Raw genomic sequence first — 17,704 nt, 5'->3', positions numbered from 1 at the left:
TCCATTTATATGCAGATAGCTCTGTAGATATTTCCATTTTCATGCAGATACCGGTGTAGATATTTCCATGTTCATACAGATAGTGGTGTAGGTATTTCCATGTTCATACAGATAGCGGTGTATCTATTTCCATGTTCATACATATAGCGGTGTAGATATTTCCGTGTTCAGATGGCTGTGTAGATATTTCCATGATCATACAGATAGCGGTGCTGATATTTCCATGTTTATACAGGTAGTGGTGTAGATATTTCCATGTTTATACAGATAGCGGTGTAGATATTTCCATGTTTATACAGATAGCGGTGTAGATATTTCCATGTTTATACAGATAGCGGTGTAGATATCTCCATCTTAATACAGATGGCGGTGTAGATATTTATATGTTCATACAGATGGCGGTGAAGATATCTCCATGTTCATACAGATGGCGTTGTAGATATTTCCATGTTAATAGAGATAGCGGTGTAGTTATTTCCATGTGTAAAGAAATAGCTTTGTAGATATTTCCATGTATATGTAGATAGCTGTTTAGATATTTCCATTTTCATGCAGATAGCGGAGTAGATATTTCAATGTTCTAACAGATAGCGGTGTAGATATTTCCATGTTCATACAGATAGCGGTGTGGATATTTCCATGTTTATACATATAGCGGTGTAGATATTTCCATGTTCATACATATAGCGGTGTAGATATTTCCATGTTCATCCAGTTGGCTGTGTAGTTATATCCATGTTCATACAGATGGCGGTGAAGATATTTCCATGATCATACAGATAGCGGTGTAGATATTTCCATGTTCATACAGATAGCGGTGTAGACATTTCCATGTTCATACAGATAGCGGTGTAGCTATTTCCATGTTCATACAGATAGTGGTGTAGATATTTCCATGTTCATCCAGATGGCTGTGTAGATATTTCCATGTTCAAACAGATAGCGGTGCTGATATTTCCATGTTTATACAGGTAGCGGTGTAGATATTCCCATGTTTATACAGATAGCGGTGTAGATATTTCCATGTTTATACAGATAGAGGTGAAGATGTATGCATGTTTACACAGTTAGCGGTGCAGATATTTCCATGTTCATACAGATAGCCTTGTAGATATTTCCATGTTCATACAGATAGCGGTGTAGATATTTCCATGTTAATCCAGATGGCTGTGTAGATATATCCATGTTCATTCAGATAGCGGTGTAGATATTTCCATGTTCATACAGACAGCGGTGCTGTTATTTCCATGTTCATCCAGATGGCTGTGTAGATATATCCATGTTCATACAGATGGCGGTGAAGATATTTCCATGTTCATACAGATATCGGTGTAGATATTTCCATGTTCATAGAGATAGTGGTGTAGATATTTCCATGTTCATACAGATAGCGGTGCTGATATTTCCATGTTTATTCAGGTAGCGGTGTAGATATTTCCATGTTCATACAGGTAGAGGTGTAGATATTTTCATGTTCATACAGATAGCGGTGTAGCTATTTCCATGTTCATACAGATATCGGTGTAGATATTTCCATGTTCATAGAGATAGCAGTGTAGATATTTCCATGTTCATACAGATAGCGGTGCTGATATTTCCATGTTTATACAGGTAGCGGTGTAGATATTTCCAAGTTTATACAGATAGCGGTGTTGATATTTTCATGTTTATACAGATAGCGGTGTAGATATTTTCATGTTTATATAGATAGCGGTGTAGATATCTCCATCTTAATACAGATGGTGTTGTAGATATTTATATGTTCATACAGATGGCGGTGCAGATATTTCCATGTTCATACAGATGGCGGTGTAGATATTTCCATGTTTATAGAGATTTCGGTGTAGATATTTCCATGTGTAAAGAAATAGCTTTGTAGATATTTCCATGTATATGCAGAGAGCTGTGTAGATATTTCCATTTTCATGCAGATAGCGGTGTAGATATTTCCATGTTCAAACAGACAGCTGTGTAGATATTTCCATGTTCATACAGATAGCGGTGTAGATATTTCCATGTTTATACAGATAGCGGTGAAGATGTATGCATGTTAACACAGATAGCGGTGTAGATATTTCCATGTTCATCCAGATGGCTGTGTAGATATATCCATGTTCATACAGATGGCGGTGAAGATATTTCCATGTTCATACAGATAGCGGTGTAGCTATTTCCATGTTCATACAGATAGCGGTGTAGATATTTCCATGTTCATACAGATAGCGGTGTAGCTATTTCCATGTTCATACAGATAGCGGTGTAGATATTTCCATGTTCATCCAGATGGCTGTGTAGATATATCCATGTTCATACAGATGGCGGTGAAGATATTTCCATGTTCATACAGATAGCGGTGTAGATATTTCCATGTTCATACAGATAGAGGTGTAGATATTTCCATGTCCATCCAGAAGGCTGTGTAGATATTTCCATGTTCATACAGATAGCGGTGCTGATATTTCCATGTTTATACAGGTAGCGGTGTAGATATTTCCATGTTCATACAGATAGCGGTGTAGATATTTCCATGTTTATACAGATAGCGTTGTAGATATTTCCATGTTTATACAGATAGCGGTGTAGATATTTCCATGTTTATACAGATAGCGGAGTTGATATCTCCATCTTAATACAGATGGCGGTGTAGATATTTATATGATCATACAGATGGCGGTGCAGATATTTCCGTGTTCATACAGATGGCGGTGTAGATATTTCCATGTTTATAGAGATAGCGGTGTAGTTATTTCCATGTGTAAAGAGATAGCTGTATAGATATTTCCATGTATATGCAGATAGCTTGGTAGATATTTCCATTTTCATGCAGATAGCGGTGTAGATATTTCCATGTTCAAACAGATAGCGGTGTAGGTAGTTCCACGTTCATACAGATAGCATTGTATATATTTCCATGTTTAAATAGATAGTGGTGAAGATGCATACATGTTTACACAGATAGCGGTGTAGATATTTCCATGCTCATACAGATAGCTGTGTAGATATTTCCGTGTTCATCCAGATGGCTGTGTAGATATATCCATGTTCATACAGATGGCGGTGAAGATATTTCCATGTTCATACAGATAGCGGTGTAGATATTTTCATGTTCATACAGATAGCGGTGTTGATATTTCCATGTTCATACAGACAGCGGTGCTGATATTTCCATGTTCATCCAGATGGCTGTGTAGATATATCTATGTTCATACAGATGGTGGTGAAGATATTTGCATGTTCATACAGGTATCGGTGTAGATATTTCCATGTTCATACAGATAGCAGTGTAGTTATTTCCATGTTCATACAGATAGCGGTGCTGATATTTCCATGTTTATACAGGTAGCGGTGTAGATATTTCCATGTTTATACAGATAGCGGTGTAGATATTTCCATGTTTATACAGATAGTGGTGTAGATATTTCCATGTTTATAGAGATAGCGGTGTAGTTATTTCCATGTGTAAAGAGATAGCTTTGTAGATATTTCCATGTATATGCAGATAGCTGTGTAGATATTTCCATTTTCATGCAGATAGCGGTGTAGATATTTCCATGTTTATACAGATAGTGGTGTAGATATTTCCATGTTTGTAGAGATAGCGGTGTAGTTATTTCCATGTTCATACAGATAGCGGTGCTGATATTTCCATGTTTATACAGGTAGCGGTGTAGAGATTTCCATGTTTATACAGATAGCGGTGTAGATATTTCCATGTTTATACAGATAGCGGTGTAGATATTTCCATGTTTATACAGATAGCGGTGTAGATATCTCCATCTTAATAGAGATGGCGGTGTAGATATTTATATGTTCATACAGATGGCGGTGCAGATATTTCCATGTTCATACAGATGGTGGTGTAGATATTTCCATGTTTATAAAGATAGCGGTGTAGTTATTTCCATGTGTAAAGAAATAGCTTTGTAGATATTTCCGTGTATATGCAGATAGCTGTGTAGATATTTCCATTTTCATGCAGATAGCGGTGTAGATATTTCCATATTCAAACAGATAGCGGTGTAGATATTTCCATGTTCATACAGATAGCGGTGTAGATATTTCCATGTTTATACAGATAGCTGTGAAAATGTATGCATGTTTGCACAGATAGCGGTGTAGATATTTCCATGTTCATACAGATAGCGGTGTAGATATTTCCATGTTCATACAGATAGTGGTGTAGATATTTCCATGTTCATACAGATAGCGGTGTAGATATTTCCATGGTCATACAGATAGCGGTGTAGATATTTCTATGTTCATCCAGAAGGCTGTGTAGATATTTCCATGTTCATACAGATAGCGGTGCTGATATTTCCATGTTTATACAGGTAGCGGTGTAGATATTTCCATGTTCATACAGATAGCGGTGTAGATATTTCCATGTTTATACAGATAGCGGTGTAGATATTTCCATGTTTATACAGATAGCGGTGTAGATATCTCCATCTTAATACAGATGGTGGTGTAGATATTTATATGTTCATACAGATGGCGGTGCAGATATCTCCATGTTCATACAGATGGCGGTGTAGATATTTCTATGTTTACAGAGATAGCGGTGTAGTTATTTCCATGTGTAAAGAAACAGCTTTGTAGATATTTCCATGTATATGCAGATAGCTCTGTAGATATTTCCATTTTCATGCAGATAGCGGTGTAGATATTTCCATGTTCAAACAGATAGCGGTGTAGATATTTCCATGTTCATCCAGATAGCGGTGTAGATATTTCCATGTTTATACAGATAGCGGTGAAGATGTATGCATGTTAACACAGATAGCGGTGTAGATATTTCCATGTTCATACAGATAGCGGTGTAGCTATTTCCATGTTCATACAGATTGCGGTGTAGATATTTCCATGTTCATCCAGATGGGTGTGTAGATAAATCCATGTTCATACAGATGGCGGTGGAGATATTTCCATGTTCATACTGATAGCGGTGTAGATATTTCCATGTTTATACAGATATCGGTGTAGATATTTCCATGTTTATACAGATAGCGGAGTAGATATCTCCATCTTAATACAGATGGCGGTGTAGATGTTTATATGATCATACAGATGGCGGTGCAGATATTTCCATGTTCATACAGATGGCGGTGTAGTTATTTCAATGTTTATAGAGATAGCGGTGTAGTTATTTCCATGTGTAAAGAAATAGCTTTGTAGATATTTTCTTGTATATGCAGATAGCTGTGTAGATATTTCCATTTTCATGCAGAAAGCGGTGTAGATATTTCCATGTTCAAACAGATAGCGGTGTAGATATTTCCATGTTCATACAGATAGCGGTGTAGATATTTGCATGTTTATACAGATAGCGGTGAAGATGTATGCATGTTTGCACAGATAGCGGTGTAGATATTTCCATGTTCATACAGATAGCGGTGTAGATATTTCCATGTTCATACAGATAGCGGTGTAGATATTTCCATGTTCATACAGATAGCGGTGTAGATATTTCCATGTTCATACAGATAGCGGTGTAGATATTTCCATGTTCATCCAGAAGGCTGTGTAGATATTTCCATCTTCATACAGATAGCGGTGCTGATATTTCCATGTTTATATAGGTCGCGGTGTAGATATTTCCATGTTCATCCAGATAGCGGTGTAGATATTTCCATGTTTATACAGATAGCGGTGTAGATATTTGCATGTTTATAGAGATAGAGGTGTGGATATCTCCATCTTAATATAGATGGTGGTGTAGATATTTATATGTTCATGCAGATGGCGGTGCAGATATTTCCATGTTCATACAGATGGTGGTGTAGATATTTCTATGTTTATAGAGATAGCGGTGTAGTTATTTCCATGTGTAAAGAAATAGCTTTGTAGATATTTCCATTTATATGCAGATAGCTCTGTAGATATTTCCATTTTCATGCAGATACCGGTGTAGATATTTCCATGTTCATACAGATAGTGGTGTAGGTATTTCCATGTTCATACAGATAGCGGTGTATCTATTTCCATGTTCATACATATAGCGGTGTAGATATTTCCATGTTCAGATGGCTGTGTAGATATTTCCATGATCATACAGATAGCGGTGCTGATATTTCCATGTTTATACAGGTAGTGGTGTAGATATTTCCATGTTTATACAGATAGCGGTGTAGATATTTCCATGTTTATACAGATAGCGGTGTAGATATTTCCATGTTTATACAGATAGCGGTGTAGATATCTCCATCTTAATACAGATGGCGGTGTAGATATTTATATGTTCATACAGATGGCGGTGAAGATATCTCCATGTTCATACAGATGGCGTTGTAGATATTTCCATGTTAATAGAGATAGCGGTGTAGTTATTTCCATGTGTAAAGAAATAGCTTTGTAGATATTTCCATGTATATGTAGATAGCTGTGTAGATATTTCCATTTTCATGCAGATAGCGGAGTAGATATTTCAATGTTCTAACAGATAGCGGTGTAGATATTTCCATGTTCATACAGATAGCGGTGTGGATATTTCCATGTTTATACATATAGCGGTGTAGATATTTCCATGTTCATACATATAGCGGTGTAGATATTTCCATGTTCATCCAGTTGGCTGTGTAGTTATATCCATGTTCATACAGATGGCGGTGAAGATATTTCCATGATCATACAGATAGCGGTGTAGATATTTCCATGTTCATACAGATAGCGGTGTAGACATTTCCATGTTCATACAGATAGCGGTGTAGCTATTTCCATGTTCATACAGATAGTGGTGTAGATATTTCCATGTTCATCCAGATGGCTGTGTAGATATTTCCATGTTCAAACAGATAGCGGTGCTGATATTTCCATGTTTATACAGGTAGCGGTGTAGATATTCCCATGTTTATACAGATAGCGGTGTAGATATTTCCATGTTTATACAGATAGAGGTGAAGATGTATGCATGTTTACACAGTTAGCGGTGCAGATATTTCCATGTTCATACAGATAGCCTTGTAGATATTTCCATGTTCATACAGATAGCGGTGTAGATATTTCCATGTTAATCCAGATGGCTGTGTAGATATATCCATGTTCATTCAGATAGCGGTGTAGATATTTCCATGTTCATACAGACAGCGGTGCTGTTATTTCCATGTTCATCCAGATGGCTGTGTAGATATATCCATGTTCATACAGATGGCGGTGAAGATATTTCCATGTTCATACAGATATCGGTGTAGATATTTCCATGTTCATAGAGATAGTGGTGTAGATATTTCCATGTTCATACAGATAGCGGTGCTGATATTTCCATGTTTATTCAGGTAGCGGTGTAGATATTTCCATGTTCATACAGGTAGAGGTGTAGATATTTTCATGTTCATACAGATAGCGGTGTAGCTATTTCCATGTTCATACAGATATCGGTGTAGATATTTCCATGTTCATAGAGATAGCAGTGTAGATATTTCCATGTTCATACAGATAGCGGTGCTGATATTTCCATGTTTATACAGGTAGCGGTGTAGATATTTCCAAGTTTATACAGATAGCGGTGTTGATATTTTCATGTTTATACAGATAGCGGTGTAGATATTTTCATGTTTATATAGATAGCGGTGTAGATATCTCCATCTTAATACAGATGGTGTTGTAGATATTTATATGTTCATACAGATGGCGGTGCAGATATTTCCATGTTCATACAGATGGCGGTGTAGATATTTCCATGTTTATAGAGATTTCGGTGTAGATATTTCCATGTGTAAAGAAATAGCTTTGTAGATATTTCCATGTATATGCAGAGAGCTGTGTAGATATTTCCATTTTCATGCAGATAGCGGTGTAGATATTTCCATGTTCAAACAGACAGCTGTGTAGATATTTCCATGTTCATACAGATAGCGGTGTAGATATTTCCATGTTTATACAGATAGCGGTGAAGAAGTATGCATGTTAACACAGATAGCGGTGTAGATATTTCCATGTTCATCCAGATGGCTGTGTAGATATATCCATGTTCATACAGATGGCGGTGAAGATATTTCCATGTTCATACAGATAGCGGTGTAGCTATTTCCATGTTCATACAGATAGCGGTGTAGATATTTCCATGTTCATACAGATAGCGGTGTAGCTATTTCCATGTTCATACAGATAGCGGTGTAGATATTTCCATGTTCATCCAGATGGCTGTGTAGATATATCCATGTTCATACAGATGGCGGTGAAGATATTTCCATGTTCATACAGATAGCGGTGTAGATATTTCCATGTTCATACAGATAGAGGTGTAGATATTTCCATGTCCATCCAGAAGGCTGTGTAGATATTTCCATGTTCATACAGATAGCGGTGCTGATATTTCCATGTTTATACAGGTAGCGGTGTAGATATTTCCATGTTCATACAGATAGTGGTGTAGATATTTCCATGTTTATACAGATAGCGTTGTAGATATTTCCATGTTTATACAGATAGCGGTGTAGATATCTCCATCCTAATACAGATGGTGGTGTAGATATTTATATGTTCATACAGATGGCAGTGCAGATATTTCCATGTTCATACAGACGGCGGTGTAGATATTTCTATGTTTATAGAGATAGCGGTGTAGTTATTTCCATGTGTAAAGAAATAGCTTTGTAGATATTTCCATGTATATGCAGATAGCTCTGTAGATATTTCCATTTTCATGCAGATAGCGGTGTAGATATTTCCATGTTTATACAGATAGCGGTGATGATGTATGCATGTTAACACAGATAGCGGTGTAGATATTTCCATGTTCATACAGATAGCGGTGTAGATATTTCCATGTTCATCCAGATGGCTGTGTAGATATATCCATGTTCATACAGATGGCGGTGAAGATATTTCCATGTTCATACAGATAGCGGTGTAGATATTTCCATCTTCGTACAGATAGCGGTGTAGATATTTCCATGTTCATACAGATAGCGGTGTAGCTATTTCCATGTTCATACAGATAGCGGTGTAGATATTTCCATGTTCATCCAGATGGCTGTGTAGATATATCCATGTTCATACAGATGGCGGTGAAGATATTTCCATGTTCATACAGATAGCGGTGTAAATATTTCCATGTTCATACAGATAGTGATGTAGATATTTCCATGTTCATACAGATAGCGGTGTAGATATTTCCATGTTCATACAGATAGCGGTGTAGATATTTCCATGTTCATCCAGAAGGCTGTGTAGATATTTCAATGTTCATACAGATAGCGGTGCTGATACTTCCATGTTGATACAGGTAGCGGTGTAGATATTTCCATGTTCATACAGATAGCGGTGTAGATATTTCCATGTTCATACAGATAGCGGTTTAGATATTTCCATGTTCATACAGATAGCGGTGTAGCTATTTCCATGTTCATACAGATAGCGGTGTAGATATTTCCATGTTCATCCAGATGGGTGTGTAGATAAATCCATGTTCATACAGATGGCGGTGAAGATATTTCCATGTTCATACTGATAGCGGTGTAGATATTTCCATGTTTATACAGATATCGGTGTAGATATCTCCATGTTTATACAGATAGCGGAGTAGATATCTCCATCTTAATACAGATGGCGGTGTAGATGTTTATATGATCATACAGATGGCGGTGCAGATATTTCCATGTTCATACAGATGGCGGTGTAGTTATTTCCATGTTTATAGAGATAGCGGTGTAGTTATTTCCATGTGTAAAGAAATAGCTTGGAGATATTTTCTTGTATATGCAGATAGCTGTGTAGATATTTCCATTTTCATGCAGATAGCGGTGTAGATATTTCCATGTTCAAACAGATAGCGGTGTAGATATTTCCATGTTCATACAGATAGCGGTGTAGATATTTGCATGTTTATACAGATAGCGGTGAAGATGTATGCATGTTTGCACAGATAGCGGTGTAGATATTTCCATGTTCATACAGATGGCGGTGTAGATATTTCCATGTTCATACAGATAGCGGTGTAGATATTTCCATGTTTATACAGATAGCGGTGTAGATATTTCCATGTTTATACAGATAGCGGTGAAGATGTATGCATGTTAACACAGATAGCGGTGTAGATATTTCCATGTTCATACAGATAGCGGTGTAGATATTTCCATGTTCATCCAGATGGCTGTGTAGTTATATCCGTGTTCATACAGATGGCGGTGAAGATATTTCCATGTTCATACAGATAGCGGTGTAGATATTTCCATCTTCATACAGATAGCTGTGTAGATATTTCCATGTTCATACAGATAGCGGTGTAGCTATTTCCATGATCATACAGATAGCGGTGTAGATATTTTCATGTTCATCCAGATGGCTGTGTAGATATATCCATGTTCATACAGATGGCGGTGAAGATATTTCCATGTTCATACAGATAGCGGTGTAAATATTTCCATGTTCATACAGATAGTGGTGTAGATATTTCCATGTTCATACAGATAGCGGTGTAGATATTTCCATGTTCATACAGATAGCGGTGTAGATATTTCCATGTTCATCCAGAAGGCTGTGTAGATATTTCCATGTTCATACAGATAGCGGTGCTGATATTTCCATGTTTATACAGGTAGCGGTGTAGATATTTCCATTTTCATACAGATAGCGGTGTAGATATTTCCATGTTTATACAGATAGCGGTGTAGATATTTCCATGTTTATACAGATAGCGGTGTAGATATCTCCATCTTAATACAGAAGGTGGTGTAGATATTTATATGTTCATACAGATGGCGGTGCAGATATTTCCATGTTCATACAGACGGCGGTGTAGATATTTCTATGTTTATAGAGATATCGGTGTAGTTATTTCCATGTGTAAAGAAATAGCTTTGTAGATATTTCCATGTATATGCAGATAGCTCTGTAGATATTTCCATTTTCATGCAGATAGCGGTGTAGATATTTCCATGTTCAAAGAGATAGCGGTGTAGATATTTCCATGTTCATACAGATAGCGGTGTAGATATTTCCATGTTTATACAGATAGCGGTGTAGATATTTCCATGTTCATACAGATAGCGGTGTAGATATTTCCATGTTCATACAGATAGCGGTTTAGATATTTCCATGTTCATCGAGATGGCTGTGTAGATATGTCCATGTTCATACAAATGGCGGTGAAGATATTTCCATGTTCATACAGATAGCGGTGTAAATATTTCCATGTTCATACAGAAGGCGGTGTAGATATTTCCATGTTCATACAGATAGCGGTGTAGATATTTCCATGTTCATACAGATAGCGGTGTAGATATTTCCATGTTCATCCAGAAGGCTGTGTAGATATTTCCATGTTCAAAGAGATAGCGGTGTAGATATTTCCATGTTCATACAGATAGCGGTGTAGATATTTCCATGTTTATACAGATAGCGGTGATGATGTATGCATGTTAACACAGATAGCGGTGTAGATATTTCCATGTTCATACAGATAGCGGTGTAGATATTTCCATGTTCATCCAGATGGCTGTGTAGATATATCCATGTTCATACAGATGGCGGTGAAGATATTTCCATGTTCATACAGATAGCGGTGTAGATATTTCCATCTTCATACAGATAGCGGTGTAGATATTTCCATGTTCATACAGATAGCGGTGTAGCTATTTCCATGTTCATACAGATAGCGGTGTAGATATTAACATGTTCATCCAGATGGCTGTGTAGATATATCCATGTTCATACAGATGGCGGTGAAGGTATTTCCATGTTCATACAGATAGCGGTGTAAATATTTCCATGTTCATACAGATAGTGGTGTAGATATTTCCATGTTCACACAGATAGCGGTGTAGATATTTCCATGTTCATACAGATAGCGGTGTAGATATTTCCATGTTCATCCAGAAGGCTGTGTAGATATTTCAATGTTCATACAGATAGCGGTGCTGATACTTCCATGTTGATACAGGTAGCGGTGTAGATATTTCCATGTTCATACAGATAGCGGTGTAGATATTTCCATGTTCATACAGATAGCGGTTTAGATATTTCCATGTTCATACAGATAGCGGTGTAGCTATTTCCATGTTTATACAGATAGCGGTGTAGATATTTCCATGTTCATCCAGATGGGTGTGTAGATAAATCCATGTTCATACAGATGGCGGTGAAGATATTTCCATGTTCATACTGATAGCGGTGTAGATATTTCCATGTTTATACAGATATCGGTGTAGATATCTCCATGTTTATACAGATAGCGGTGTAGATATCTCCATCTTAATACAGATGGCGGTGTAGATGTTTATATGATCATACAGATGGCGGTGCAGATATTTCCATGTTCATACAGATGGCGGTGTAGTTATTTCCATGTTTATAGAGATAGCGGTGTAGTTATTTCCATGTGTAAAGAAATATCTTTGTAGATATTTTCTTGTATATGCAGATAGCTGTGTAGATATTTCCATTTTCATGCAGATAGCGGTGTAGATATTTCCATGTTCAAACAGATTGCGGTGTAGATATTTCCATGTTCATACAGATAGCGGTGTAGATATTTGCATGTTTATACAGATAGCGGTGAAGATGTATGCATGTTTGCACAGATAGCGGTGTAGATATTTCCATGTTCATACAGATGGCGGTGTAGATATTTCCATGTTCATACAGATAGCGGTGTAGATATTTCCATGTTCATACAGATAGCGGTGTAGATATTTCCATGTTCATACAGATAGCGGTGTAGATATTTCCATGTTCATCCAGAAGGCTGTGTAGATATTTCCATGTTCATACAGATAGCGGTGCTGATATTTCCATGTTTATATAGGTCGCGGTGTAGATATTTCCATGTTCATCCAGATAGCGGTGTAGATATTTCCATGTTTATACAGATAGCGGTGTAGATATTTCCATGTTTATAGAGATAGAGATATGGATATCTCCATCTTAATACAGATGGTGGTGTAGATATTTATATGTTCATGCAGATGGCGGTGCAGATATTTCCATGTTCATACAGATGGTGGTGTAGATATTTCTATGTTTATAGAGATAGCGGTGTAGTTATTTCCATGTGTAAAGAAATAGCTTTGTAGATATTTCCATGTATATGTAGATAGCTGTGTAGATATTTCCATTTTCACGCAGATAGCGGAGTAGATATTTCAATGTTCTAACAGATAGCGGTGTAGATATTTCCATGTTCATACAGATAACGGTGTGGATATTTCCATGTTTATACATATAGCGGTGTAGATATTCCCATGTTTATACAGATAGCGGTGTAGATATTTCCATGTTTATTCAGATAGAGGTGAAGATGTATGCATGTTTACACAGTTAGCGGTGCAGATATTTCCATGTTCATACAGATAGCGGTGTAGATATTTCCATGTTCATACAGATAGCGGTGTAGATATTTCCATGTTAATCCAGATGGCTGTGTAGATATATCCATGTTCATTCAGATAGCGGTGTAGATATTTCCATGTTCATACAGACAGCGGTGCTGTTATTTCCATGTTCATCCAGATGGCTGTGTAGATATATCCATGTTCATACAGATGGCGGTGAAGATATTTCCATGTTCATACAGATATCGGTGTAGATATTTCCATGTTCATAGAGATAGCGTTGTAGATATTTCCATGTTCATACAGATAGCGGTGCTGATATTTCCATGTTTATTCAGGTAGCGGTGTAGATATTTCCATGTTCATACAGGTAGTGGTGTAGATATTTTCATGTTCATACAGATAGCGGTGTAGCTATTTCCATGTTCATACAGATAGCGGTGTAGATATTTCCATGTTGATAGAGATAGCAGTGTAGATATTTCCATGTTCATACAGATAGCGGTGCTGATATTTCCATGTTTATACAGGTAGCGGTGTAGATATTTCCAAGTTTATACAGATAGCGGTGTTGATATTTCCATGTTTATACAGATAGCGGTGTAGATATTTCCATGTTTATACAGATAGCGGTGTACATATCTCCATCTTAATACAGATGGCGGTGTAGATATTTATATGATCATACAGATGGCGGTGCAGATATTTCCATGTTCATACAGATGGCGGTGCAGATATTTCCATGTTCTAACAGATAGCGGTGTAGGTAGTTCCATGTTCATACAGATAGCAGTGTAGATATTTCCATGTTTAAACAGAAAGTGGTGAAGATGTATACATGTTTACACAGATAGCGGTGTAGATATTTAAATGCTCATACAGATAGCGGTGTAGATATTTCCGTGTTCATCCAGATGGCTGTGTAGATATATCCATGTTCATACAGATGGCGGTGAAGATATTTCCATGTTCATACAGATAGCGGTGTAGATATTTCCATATTCATACAGATATCGGTGTAGATATTTCCATGTTCATACAGACAGCGGTGCTGATATTTCCATGTTCATCAAGATGGCTGTGTAGATATATGTATGTTAATTCAGATGGTGGTGAAAATATTTCCATGTTCATACAGATATCGGTGTAGATATTTCCATCTACATACAGATAGCAGTGTAGCTATTTCTATGTTCATACAGATAGCGGTGCTGATATTTCCATTTTTATTCAGGTAGCGGTGTAGATATTTCCATGTTTATACACATAGCGGTGTAGATATTTCCATGTTTATACAGATAGCAGTGTAGATATTTCCATGTTTATACAGATAGTGGTGTAGATATTTCCATGTTTATAGAGATAGCGGTGTAGTTATTTCCATGTGTAAAGAGATAGCTTTGTGGATATTTCCATGTATAAGCAGATAGCTGTGTAGATATTTCCATTTTCATGCAGATAGCGGTGTATATATTTCCATGTTCATACAGATAGCGGTGTAGATATTTCCATGTTCATACAGATACCGGTGCTGATATTTCCATGTTTATACAGGTAGCGGTGTAGATATTTCCATGTTTATACAGATAGCGGTGTAGATATTTCCATGTTTATACAGATAGCGGTGTAGATATTTACATGTTTATACATATAGCGGAGTATATATCTCCATCTTAATACAGATGGCGGTGTAGATATTTATATGTTCATACAGATGGCAGTGCAGATATTTCCATGTTCATACAGATGGCGGTGTAGATATTTCCATGTTTATAGAGATAGCGGTGTAGTTATTTCCATGTGTAAAGAAATAGCTTTGTAGATATTTCCGTGTATATGCAGATAGCTGTGTAGATATTTCCATTATCATGCAGATAGCGGTGTAGATATTTCCATGTTCCAACTGATAGCGGTGTAGATATTTCCATGTTCATGCAGATAGCGGTGTAGATATTTGCATGTTTATACAGATAGCGGTGAAGATGTATGCATGTTTTCACAGATAGCGGTGTAGATATTTCCATGTTCATAGTGATAGCGGTGTAGATATTTCCATGTTCATACAGATAGCGGTGTAGATATTTCCATGTTCATACAGATAGCGGTGTAGATATTTCCATGTTCATACAGATAGCGGTGTAGATATTTCCATGTTCATCCAGAATTCGGTGTAGATATTTCCATGTTCATCCAGTTGGCTGTGTAGATAAATCCATGTTCATACAGATGGCGGTGAAGATATTTCCATGTTCATACAGATAGCGGTGTAGATATTTCCATGTTCATACAGATAGTGGTGTAGATATTTCCATGTTCATACAGATAGCGGTGTATCTATTTCCATGTTCATACATATAGCGGTGTAGAAATTTCCACGTTCATCCAGATGGCTGTGTAGCTATTTCCATGTTCATACAGATACCGGTGCTGATATTTCCATGTTTATACAGGTAGCGGTGTAGATATTTCCATGTTTATACAGATAGCGGTGTAGATATTTCCATGTTTATACAGATAGCGGTGTAGATATTTACATGTTTATACATATAGCGGAGTATATATCTCCATCTTAATACAGATGGCGGTGTAGATATTTATATGTTCATACAGATGGCAGTGCAGATATTTCCATGTTCATACAGATGGCGGTGTAGATATTTCCATGTTTATAGAGATTGCGGTGTAGTTATTTCCATGTGTAAAGAAATAGCTTTGTAGATATTTCCGTGTATATGCAGATAGCTGTGTAGATATTTCCATTATCATGCAGATAGCGGTGTAGATATTTCCATGTTCAAACTGATAGCGGTGTAGATATTTCCATGTTCATGCAGATAGCGGTGTAGATATTTGCATGTTTATACAGATAGCGGTGAAGATGTATGCATGTTTTCACAGATAGCGGTGTAGATATTTCCATGTTCATAGTGATAGCGGTGTAGATATTTCCATGTTCATACAGATAGCGGTGTAGATATTTCCATGTTCATACAGATAGCGGTGTAGATATTTCCATGTTCATACAGATAGCCGTGTAGATATTTCCATGTTCATCCAGAATTCGGTGTAGATATTTCCATGTTCATCCAGTTGGCTGTGTAGATAAATCCATGTTCATACAGATGGCGGTGAAGATATTTCCATGTTCATACAGATAGCGGTGTAGATATTTCCATGTTCATACAGATAGTGGTGTAGATATTTCCATGTTCATACAGATAGCGGTGTATCTATTTCCATGTTCATACATATAGCGGTGTAGAAATTTCCACGTTCATCCAGATGGCTGTGTAGATATTTCCATGTTCATACAGATAGCGGTGCTGATATTTCCATGTTTATACAGGTAGCGGTGTAGATATTTCCATGTTTATACAGATAGTGGTGTAGATATTTCCATGTTTATACAGATAGCGGTGTAGATATTTCCATGTTTAAACAGATAGCGGTGTAGATATCTCCATCTTAATACAGATGGTGGTGTAGATATTTATATGTTCATACAGATGGCGGTGAAGATATCTCCATGTTCATACAGATGGCGGTGTAGATATTTCCATGTTAATAGAGATAGCGGTGTAGTTATTTCCATGTGTAAAGAAATAGCTTTGTAGATATTTCCATGTATATGCAGATAGCTGTGTAGATATTTCCATTTTCATGCAGATAGCGGAGTAGATATTTCCATGTTCAAACAGATAGCGGTGTAGATATTTCCATGTTCTTACAGATAGCGGTGTAGATATTTCCATGTTTATACAGATAGCGGTGAAGATGTATGCATGTTTACACAGATAGTGGTGTAGATATTTCCATGTTCATACAGATAGCGGTGTAGATATTTCCATGTTCATTCAGATGGCTGTGTAGATATATCCATGTTCATACAGATGGCAGTGAAGATATTTTCATGTTCATACAGATAGCGGTGTAGATATTTCCATGTTCATACAGATAGCGGTTTAGATATTTCCATGTTCATCCAGAATTCGGTGTAGATATTTCCATGTTCATCCAGTTGGCTGTGTAGATAAATCCATGTTCATACAGATGGCGGTGAAGATATTTCCATGTTCATACAGATAGCGGTGTAGATATTTCCATGTTCATACAGATAGTGGTGTAGATATTTCCATGTTCATACAGATAGCGGTGTATCTATTTCCATGTTCATACATATAGCGGTGTAGAAATTTCCACGTTCATCCAGATGGCTGTGTAGATATTTCCATGTTCATACAGATAGCGGTGCTGATATTTCCATGTTTATACAGGTAGCGGTGTAGATATTTCCATGTTTATACAGATAGCGGTGTAGATATTTCCATGTTTATACAGATAGCGGTGTAGATATTTCCATGTTTAAACAGATAGCGGTGTAGATATCTCCATCTTAATACAGATGGTGGTGTAGATATTTATATGTTCATACAGAT

Source organism: Gorilla gorilla, chromosome 11 (genome assembly GCF_029281585.2).
Source record: "Gorilla gorilla gorilla isolate KB3781 chromosome 11, NHGRI_mGorGor1-v2.1_pri, whole genome shotgun sequence".
NCBI classification, from domain to species: Eukaryota; Metazoa; Chordata; class Mammalia; order Primates; family Hominidae; genus Gorilla; species Gorilla gorilla.
This window is presented reverse-complemented; position numbering follows the sequence as displayed.